This window comes from Manis pentadactyla, chromosome 2 (assembly GCF_030020395.1).
Source record: "Manis pentadactyla isolate mManPen7 chromosome 2, mManPen7.hap1, whole genome shotgun sequence".
NCBI lineage: Eukaryota > Metazoa > Chordata > Mammalia > Pholidota > Manidae > Manis > Manis pentadactyla.
Window position 1 is genome coordinate 113,106,612 of NC_080020.1, and position 10,564 is coordinate 113,117,175.

The window sequence follows — 10,564 nt, forward strand, 5'->3', positions numbered from 1 at the left end:
CTCCATCCATGTTGTTGCAAATGGTAGGATTTTTTTTCTTCTTATGGTTGAATAATATTCCATTGTGTATATGTACCACATCTTCTTTATCCATTCCTCTACTGACGGACACTTAGGTTGCTTCCATATCTTGGCTATTATAAATACTGCTGCAATAAACATAGGGGTGCATACATCTTTTTAAATCTGAGGCCTATGAGTACTTTTTGACACTTAAAATTATTTGTATATTTCAGTTTGAAAGAGAAAATTTATCTTATAAAATAGAAAGAACATGGGTTCTGGAATAATTCATATTTGCTTTTATTTCAGGAATTTAATGAAGCTCAATAAGCCCATGATTTCTTGTTAATACAGTGGAACAAATATTACCACAAATAGAAAAGTAAAGAAAAAGGACAAAATTTGATACTATTACATTCCTGTTTATTGAGGCTGTGTGAGATATTTAACATCCTTCCCCTCTTGACTATTCTCTTAGCTTTCAAATGGAAAAACCATATCAACTTATCAGTTAGATTCCATCTGAAGACTTTGTAAAAATTTCCTGCAGTTTATTAATAGCTATATATAGAAAAATCAGGGCAGGTAATGTCATTTTATTCTTTGACTTAGGAATTACTAAGATGGATTGATAGATGAATGGATGTATAGATGGATGGATGGGTGGGTGGATGGAATGGCACATTCTGCATACTCAGTCACCTATGTCATTCACCAGAGGCTTAGTAACTCTGTGTAGTATTTCCTGCATGTCTGGTTTCCACTATAGGCTTGAGGTTATGTCTTCACTTGCTACCCCTCTGTGGCAATAGAAGATTCTATTTACCTCCCAGTCTTGCTCAAATTGATACTCTTCCACAAGTCTTCTTTAATTCCACAATCTAAAAGACCTCATACCCTTTTCTGAATGTTTGATCACACATGCTATAATTTAAGGATAAGGTTTGTATATAAACAGAAGTTAAATAAAGCATTATAGAATTTAGCAAGTACAGAGAAAGATCTGAGACATCTACTATAGTTGGAGACTATTCTCAGAATAGAAAGAAATTTATCTGGCATTGAAAGATAGCTGGAATTTGGATCAATGGCAGAAAGGGAGAGGAATCAGTGGGAACATTCTAGGGAACAGAAACAACCAGAAAATACTGACCAGAGCAGAGGATACACATGGGAAAGAAGCAGCATATGTAGGTTTGCTGTTAGGCAAATCACTAGTTACACTAGATACTTTTGTAAAATGGTGCCAAGATTTTTTATATATTCTAAAATGTATACAAACATGAATATTTATCACATTTTATTTTCTCTTAGATACACCTTTGAATTCTATTTAAAGGTCATGGACTTCTTTGCAACTCAGTGCAATCATTTGCTGAGAAGAAGAGATATCACAGAATTCTTAAAGGATGAGAACTTTGACATGCTAGTCACTGACTATTTTAATTGTAGCCCCTTCCTGATTATTGAGAAGCTTAGGAAGGCTTTTGGGTCCATTTTAGCTGCTTTGTTTTCACTGTAAACTTCAACCTATCCAGCACCATGTCTTATGGTCCTGCCATATATTCTTTCCTAATTGACCACAGGGACTTTTGGAGCCACGTGAAGAATTTTCTGATGTTCTTTGATTCTGCCTTGACGAAATGGCAAATTTACAGTCATATGACAACACCACCAAAGAGAACTTCCCAGAAACCTTTAAGCCAGCATTGTCTCATCTTGTAATGAAATCAGAGCTGTGGTTCGTAAACTCTGACTTTGCCTTCGAATTGCTCTGACCCTTCTTCCCAACACAGTATATGTGGGAAGCTTATTGGCAGAATCCGTCAAACCAGTAGCCAAAGTAGGTAAAACATTAGTGCTCCACTGTGACCTGAGGAGACATACTTAAGCTGGTGCCTTTTGTGTAGAGATGACACAGCTCTGTGTAGAGCACTGCTACTGAAATATATGCATTTTCATGCTAATTCTTGAATTTTTCTTTTGTGATGGAGGTTTAAGTATGCTCATCTGTTCAACAAGTCTATAGTAAGCACCCACAATATGTCAAGAATTGTTAAGGAGATCAGTTACAGACAACAGTGTGAATAGTTATAACAGAGGACAGGGCTGTGTGGGCCTAAGAGCAAGAGCTCAGGTGTGAGTTATCTCGTCTCCTTTTCCCATGGTGCCCTGGTTTCTGGATTTATCTCAATGTTCTGATTTGATTGGCTTGGGGTGGTGTCCAAGGCACAGTAGATTGTAAAAGCTGTCCAGGTGAATCCAACAGCCAGCCAGAGTTCAGAACCACTGCTACAGATGTTTTCTAATAGGAGTGATCCAAGGTTAGTTGTTTTCCTATAACCTATCAGTACTGTGTTGCTAGTTAATGGAAGTCACTTTATGTTACCTGTGATCTGGAGAGAGGTCTGATGGTCTCCATTTTCATAAACGAGGGGAGAGGTGCAGGTGGGATAAGTGACTTTCCCATTGCCATTCAGCTCAGAGGCAAGAGGGCCCTATTCAGCCTGGGTCCTTTGGGGGCTGCAATTATCAGGTATTGCTTTCAAGTTACATACAAACAAAACAAGATTATTTTAAAGTGGGCCTTTGGGATGGTCATTCTAGCAGGAAGGCTGAGAGTAGACACAAAATGTGGAGTTTATTTACTTGATTTTGTTACCTCTATCCAGAATTTTGAGAATTTTCTCACCAAGTTTGGAGATGTGGGTTTTGTCCATACAGTTCTGGGCTGCATGGTGAACATTGCTAACTTCCAGGATCTTTAGGAGATGAATGCTGCCTTTACCCACTTCCCCCAGGGGGTGATATGGAAGTGTAAGTGTTCTCAGTGGCCCAAAGATGTCAACTTGGTGGCAGACCTGAAAATCATGAACTGGCTTTCTCAGAGTGGCCTCTTGGGTAAGTGTTGTCCAGATTTGTTTCCCTCTTTCCATTTGTGTGTGTTTAGGGCTCATCATGGCACTGACCCCTAGGTAAGAATCCATTCAGCATGACAAGGGGCAACTGACAGCTAATGGAAAGTCTCTAGAGGCCAGGAAAGGAGCAGCCAGCTAGAGTTCTTGGGGAAACAATGTGATCAGATGCCCAAACATTCATAGTCACTTTATTCCTTCCAGCAAAAGAGCTATGCAGCCAAGTTGTTTTGAGTCTGTTTTCTGGCAAAATGTCTACTTAAGCAGTCTACTTAAGCACAATCTAAGACACCCTGTGAATTCTGAGACACACCTATGCATGCAGAATAAACGATACCATGGTTTACAGTGACCTCCGGGACATTAGTTCACCCATGAGCCCTAACACAAACATGTTTTTTTACTTACTAAGAATGTGAGGGGCTCATACTATCAGGAATTTGATACTAAGGTTCTCTTTATGATGTGCCAAAATATCTCAGTGCCTTCTTTGAGAAACCTCAAAGCTGGCATTGGGTCCGCAGAGTTCTCTATACTCATAGCACATTCAAGGGTTTCCTCTTGACCCGGTGCTGCTTCATTATATTTCAGCACCAAAACCACCGACTGGCTCAGAGTTTCATAACAACTATATAGATTACAGTCAGCTGTGAACCCTGCAGTAGATACTTAGTCTCACCCTAGGAAATATATTTCAATAGGCGTGGGGTAGGACCCAGGAATATCAGTTTCCAAAAAGTCACGTAATAATTGTGATGGCTATTCAGTTGACAGATCTAGTCCAGTTGAATTCAGTAAATGTGTCTGTGTACACGTGTGCAGGCATGTGACCTAAAGAAAACACAAGTTAAAAAAAGTAACAATACTGACTAGTTCATTTGAGGACTACTTGAGTTGTAAAGAGAAATAGGGCAGATGAAGAGCAACTGATGCAGGGAGGAGACAGAGAGAGAAAGAGAGAGAGAGAGAAAGAGAGTAAAAATATTAAAATGAGAGAAGCCAAAAGCAAGACAGAAAAAAGATGGATGCATAGATGACTGGTGGAAAATGAATGGATAGATAAATAAATTGAGGCCAGTGCCTTGCCTAGCACTCTTCAGAGTGTCTATCCCTGGATTCTCAACTTTAACTGGACTCTGTGGGGAGGAGGACTCTATAGAGTGGCAAGGCCTAGAACCTTGCATTTGTGAGGGTGGACACTTGGGTATGTCCTAAATAAAAGTAGTATTTACATTGGTGCCAATACGCTTTGAAATTCCCCTGGCATCTATACCTTCCCTTTGGTTTTATTTGATGTTTTGAAACCTTTCCTTTAGTAATGGTCAGCTTTTTTGTTGTTTGTCCTAGCTCTTCCCAGCATTTGCCTGTTTGTTACCCATGGCAGGATAAATAGCATAATGGAGGTTAGTCAACATGGTGTTCTCCTATTGGGGATTCCCTTTTTTGGAGACCAGTTTGAAAGTATGGCTTGAGGAGAAGCCAGAAACTTTGGTGACTTTATCTAGATAAACCAGTTTAAAGAGAAGACTGGCTTTAAAGGTGAAACAAGTCAGAGAAGGCAAGAGGTATGTCTCTCTCTGGGTATGTGGCTATTTAGGTTGAAAGAAGCATTGCTTTAAAAACTAACAGCACTATTATGATATTTCTCCAAAGAAAATATACAAGTGCTTGCAAGCATATGAGAAGATGCTCAACATCATTAATAATCAGGGAAATGAAAATCAAAACCACTATGCAATATCACCTCACAACCCTTAGGATGGCTATTATCAAAAACCCAAAAAATTGCAAGTGCTGGTGGTGATGTGAAGAAATTGGAACCCTTGTGCACTTTTGGGGGGAATGTAAAATGGTGCCACTATTATGGAAAACAGTATGGAGGTTCCTACTTCTGGGTGTACATCCAAAAGAATTGAAAACAGGATCTTAAAGAGAGAGTTGCATACCCATTTTTATTGCAACATTATTTGCAATAATTAAGACATGAAAGCAAACTAAGTCCATCAACAGAATAATGAATAAAGAAAATGTGCTATATATACACAATGGAATATTATTCAGCCCTAAAAAAGAAGGAAATCCTATCATATATTACAACATGGATGAACTTTAAGGACATTATGCCAAGTGAAAATAAGCCAGCCACAAAAAAGACAAATATTGCTTGATCCCACTTGTGAGGTATCTAGAGTAGTCTTAAAAAATAGAGTGACTGTTGCCAGAGGCTGGGGGAAGGGCAAATGGGGAATTGTTCAATGGGTATAGAGTTTTGATTTTGTAAGATAAAAAAGTTCTAGAGATCTCCTGCACAACAATGTGCATATACCTAACACTACTGTAATATACACTTGAAAAATTATCAACAGGGTAGATTTTATGTTGTGTGTCTTTTGCCACTCACACAATAATATTCATTTGTGCCCACCCATTATAACATAGTTTATAACTGCAAATATTGGATATGCTCTACATAAGAACTGGGCTAATGAACTATGGAACTTAGACACATTGGGGTAAAATGTAACTATAAACTGAAATGAGCAAGAGTACTCTAAAATGACATGGAGTGGCTTTCTATATTAAGAATGAGCAAAATACAAGAATGAACCTAGTCAATCCCTTTTTTTGAAAGAAAAAAGAAAGGGGGGGGGCAATAAAAAATACTGTGCATTATTTTGCAAAAAGCAACACAGGAAGAATAAACCAGAGATTAATGTGACAGATTACCTATGAGAGTATCATAGGAGTAGGGTAGAAGGCATAGGAAGGGGTGACACTTTCATGGATTTTCCTTTTATATAGTTTGGGATTTGGAAACATGGTAGGATTTTATGTACCGAATATATATATTTAAATAAAAAAATTGGTGGGGGAGAAAATGGAATACAAACAGAAACAGTGGAACTCAGATTTTTTTTTCAAAAGAATAATAGCATAACCACACTGTAGTGGGAAAAAGGAAAAAGAATTTACACAACTAACTATTGAACACAGTGTTTTGACTTTATAAATCCTCAGTCTAAAGGCAAAAAGAGCTGAAAACAAAAATTGTGGAGTAGGTTTGCTTTTCACAGCTGTGTAAGTTAGTATATCTGAGGTTACTTTCTGTGCACTGTTGACTGAGGAAATGAGTAAAAGTGCTGATGTTCAGAACCAGATTTTTTACTTTTGGAAAAGGGAAATACAAATATGCAAATGGGGAACACTATTGTAATAAACACTTGAGCAACCTGGGTGATATATTGAATAGAATCTATCAGGATAAAGTTCAGTATTTTTTAAAAACTGAATACAGGGCATAGCTAGTTTCTATAGATAGAGAAATACATATGGAATCTTGTTATCCACATTAATGGTATATTTCATAGCTCTTTCCTCTGTAAGGATTACAGTGGCACTTTCTCAGCAACGATATACCAGCCAACCATGTGGTTCTCTTTTGGTTTAGTAGATCATAAACTCCAACCAGGCACTAACTTAGGCACAACTTTACCTTTCAGCATTAATTTGGATTCTGTGCATAGTAGAATCTTTATAAAATTCACTGTTTTTAAGTACCATGATAAATTTCAGGGAGAGGTTACAATTGCCTAAAAACCAGCCTTCTGTATCCAGACTAAGCAGCTGAGAACTTTCCATCTAATGTTGCCCTGAACGTTCTTTCTCCGACAACAGGTACAAATCAGCAGGGGTGGCCGCCAGCATCGTCAGGTGCTCCTACCTGCTGACCTCCACCCAGGGACTGGTGGGCTGGATCGACCACATCCTCCAGACAGGGGGTGCAGTGCACCTGAAGCCCTATACCTTGCAGCAGCCGTGGCATGAGCAGTACCTGCTAGGTGTCTTCTTGTTCCTGCTGTTGGTCACCATGGTCGCCGTGTGGCTCTGTGGGAAGCTGCTGGGCATGGTGGCCAGGTGGCTGTGTGGGGCCAGGAAGCTGAAGGAGACCTGAGGCCATATGTGGCTCACCATGTCTCATGAACCCCCCTCCTGTTCTGGCCACCCTTGTTCTCCATATCATAGCCAGTTGCTCATTTTGCTACAAATCCCTGCCTGCTGGCTTTGAAATTCTTTATTCAGCACTTGTGGGGTTTTTTATTTGCCAGTTAACAAAGGCTATTGTGTGACTCTGCCCTTGAATCATTTGGACCAGTGTCCCTGAGATCTTAAGCCTGGAAGCTCGCCTTCCCTGGCATGGCCCTCTTGGAGGCCCTGAGCCTGAACATCCCAGCCTCCAAGGCCAGGATCTTCTCAGCCTCTTTCCATCATCCCGCCTCCACACTTTGTCATGGAATGCTCCTAAGACAGGCACTTTACTAATACTTCTCTGTTCTGCTTCTCTGCCAACTCTCTTCAAAGCTCGGGAAGCTACACGTATTCCTTTGACAAGGAAAGTAAGTTTTCACACTGTTATCTCCACCCTCTCCCTGGCAAAGAGACTTCTGTCTTCATGCCCAGAATCTGGTCACTAATGGTTGTAGGGAAGCTGGGAAAGTCTCTGCATTGCCGATGGTAAGGACTCAGAGAGCTGGGACTGGACGTTGGGTCAGCTGACCTGTAGTGTCTGATACATGATGAAGGGCTGTGAAGCCCTCTGCAATGCTTGACCCATCAAAGCAGAATTTCTTGCTATTTCCATGATTTTGTCCTGGCCTATGTAGCAAATCAGCAAATGGTCCTGGACATACTAAAAAAGAAAACTTTAGTCTCTTGGTTTGAGTCTCTGACTGGGCCTGAGGCAGGCCCTGGCACAGACTTGGCCTCAATGGGTTTCCTAGTGTGAAGGGGACATAACGGCAGGGAGAGAGAGGTGACAATGCCTATCACAGAGCCCCAGCCCTCGATTCCTGTGCAGATGAGAAGGGGGAGCAGTTTTGTGGCTGTCGATCCCAGGGCAGTACAGGGAAGCCTCTGTGCTGTCCCTCACGGGACTACTGCCTAGACCAGGGGGCACTGAGCCTTTGGTGCTATAAGAAGGTTAAAGTGCCCCTATTTCCAAGTCTGTAGAAAATGTGATTTACACATGGATTCTCCTTTTAATCAGCATGGCTCTGAGATCTACTGTGCCAAAGACTTTGGGGCAATAACTAGAGGGTATCACCATCAAAATGTCCCCACATGTCCCCAATGGAGAATGAAGACTTTAGGATATCTAATATGCCCTCCACAGACAACACTGTAACTCCATGCTGCTCACATGATAATATCATTAAGAAGAACAAATAAAACTAACACTTTCCCATACGTGGAAAACTCAACATCAAATTTAGTAGTTTTTCCTGAGCTCCTTCCTATACAAAGCTTTGTGGAGAGCTAGTGAGTCCAGAAAAATAGTGCAGACGAGAGGAAAAGGGGACAGAAGGCCCTTGGATGGGCCAGAACTGTACCCAGAAAGAGAAAATCTGCATCCCATATGGAAATCCCGAGCAAGAGTCCTGGCAGAGAAAAGCTTTGACAAAGGGAAAGGGACACAAAAGCATGAGGGACCCACAGCATCCACCTTGGAAAAGGCTCTGTGTCTGAGCGAGATGAGGGTAGATGGGAAGCGGGGGCACAGTGGATATTGGGTGATGAGGAACAGAAAGGCAGCCAGAGAAAGTGTGGGGTCTGGCAGAACAACAGGAATCCAGAAGGCTGGATAATACAAATCCCTCAGCCCATCCCCAAACACAAAAGCTATACATTAACGAGTCTGCAGTTGTAGATCATTCACTATAGGACTCTGCGTGTCCTTAGATGTCTGTATCTGTCTCTCTGGATGACTGGATATCTGTATCATGTGTGATGAATGGGAACATTTCCACGATTAAATAAATTCAATTAAAAATATATGTACAATCTCTGTATAAACTCATATGTCTGACATGTTTCATCCTCACCCAAAATTAACAAATTTAGAACATTTTGCTCATCTGATAATTTCCTTTTGGTTAAACTTGAAATGGTATATGGAAGTTATGGGGAATGATTCCATTGACTGGTCCCAAACTGGTTTCTAATTATGGAAGCTAGGAAGCTATGAAAATTATGGAAATTTAGCTCTTAGGAAAGGAATTGACCAAGTATCTTTTTTCTCTTTAAGGCCTTATCTATTCAATACTTGTAAAGATTCAACAGACATGATATTAAGTGTCGAGCTGATTGCTGTTTCAAGAGACACATCTAAAATAAGATACAGGACAGTTAAATATAAAATAACACAAATAGAAAAGGACAGGTTATGACATATTAGGGAAAAGAAATCTGAGTAGTTAGAAATATCAGACACTATAGACTTTAGGTGAGAAGCGTTACTGAAGACAAAATTCTTACTCACATAACTAAGCTGAATTGTTTCACTGGGAAGGTATACCTCATAGTATAATTGTAATTGTGCATGCATCTAATGATGTGGTCTCAAAGTGTCTACAGGAAAAACTGAAATAACAAGAAAAGTTAGAAAAAGAATAGAGTCATAGTGGGAGAGTTTAAAAATCTTTTTAATGAAAACTTTCTAACATTCATAAAAGTAAAACTTACCCATGCCCAGCACCTGGCTTCAGTGATAACTAACTTCTGGCTAATTTTCTTTCCTTTATATTCCCACCCACTTACCACTTCACCTCCATCCTCCACCACACTCCCAAATTATTTTGAAACAATTCCCAGACATCAAAACACTTTCTTTCAAATGTTTCAGAGTGTATCTTAAGAGACAAGGAATCTCTTTTTAAATAACTTCAATAATATTGTAACACTTCTCTAAATCAACAGTAACTAATATCATAAAATATTGTGATTCTATTTCTCAGATATTCATAAATTTAGAGTTCCTTTGTGTCATGCCATCTACAATTTTAGCACTCCTGATACCTGACCCCTCATGTCTCCTTCCCTGTTTAATTATTCTTAATAGCATTTGCCAGTAAATGCTAATAGTTCGCTTATTCCCATGTTTAACATCTGTCTGGCCAGGATACTACCTGGAATATAATTACCTATCCATATAATTGTTGAAGAAATGAGTAAGTTTGGAGTTAGATAAATATTCCTTTATTTTGCTAATAAATTATGAGAGGTACAAGAATAATATAAGGCTTGTAATGCCCACCTCTCTCTCTTTCATCACAATGGGCATGCTAGGTGAAGGATGCACAAATGCGGAAGGATGCAATGCTTTTAATTCAGATGGAAAAATAAGGCCTGTAGGCAGTAACAGTACAAATAGAATCCAAGGACCCACATCATCCTGTAGGCATGGAATCCATTGAAAGTTTTCTCTGCCTGGTTTTTTGTTTTTATTTCTAATTAAAGGTATAATGGAATTATAAAATATTAGCTTTATGTGTATAACAATGATTTGATATTAGCACATATTGCAAAATGATCACTGTGGTAAGTGTAGTTAACATGTGTCACCATATGTAGTTGCAAATTTTTTTTCTTGTAATGAGAACTTTTAAGACCTATTCTCTTAGAAACATTCAAATATGCAATACTATAATACTAACTATAGTCACGATACTGTCCATTATATTCCCAGGACCTAATTATTATATAACTGAAAGTTTCTACTTTTGCACCCCTTCACCCATTTTGCTCACTTCTGTCCTCTCACCCTGGCAACCACCAATTTGTTCCCTTTATTTATAAGCCCTGATTTTGTG

At 39.4% G+C, this 10,564-nt stretch overlaps 2 pseudogenes; both read left to right on the forward strand.

Annotated features, from left to right (window-relative positions):
• Nucleotides 1-1,345: 1,345 nt before the first annotated feature.
• On the forward strand, nucleotides 1,346-2,327 carry LOC118935623 (UDP-glucuronosyltransferase 3A2-like; annotated as a pseudogene).
• LOC118935624 (UDP-glucuronosyltransferase 3A2-like) lies at nucleotides 2,323-8,071 on the forward strand (annotated as a pseudogene).
• The last annotated feature ends 2,493 nt before the right edge of the window (nucleotides 8,072-10,564 follow it).